This window comes from Sinocyclocheilus grahami, unplaced genomic scaffold (assembly GCF_001515645.1).
Source record: "Sinocyclocheilus grahami isolate Dianchi unplaced genomic scaffold, SAMN03320097.WGS_v1.1 scaffold1124.1, whole genome shotgun sequence".
Taxonomy (NCBI): domain Eukaryota; kingdom Metazoa; phylum Chordata; class Actinopteri; order Cypriniformes; family Cyprinidae; genus Sinocyclocheilus; species Sinocyclocheilus grahami.
The window spans coordinates 113695-114030 of NW_015506303.1; positions in this window are offsets into that span (position 1 = coordinate 113695).

Consider the following 336-nt stretch of genomic DNA (forward strand, 5'->3'; position numbering starts at 1 on the left):
ATACACGAATGCATGTGTACTGTGCATGCTGCCAGGAAAACTGTATTTAATATGCAAAAATAAATGTGATTGTGTACTTGGCAAATATAGTGCATATGCATATTGCCTACTTTTTCCTTGGCAGCTTTCAGTATATATAATGCAGTACACTAGTATTTCATTATGAGTTCTCTCAACAGTCTATAAAATAGCATTTACCGGTTGCTTACTATAAATGTCAGTTTATGCCCCAGTTTTGTACAATTCCAAACAAGCCTTTTCCCTTTCAGGCCGACCCTGCTCTGTTTAGGGGTATATTGTAGCCAATTGTTCTTATGTATGTGTGTGTGTGTGTGT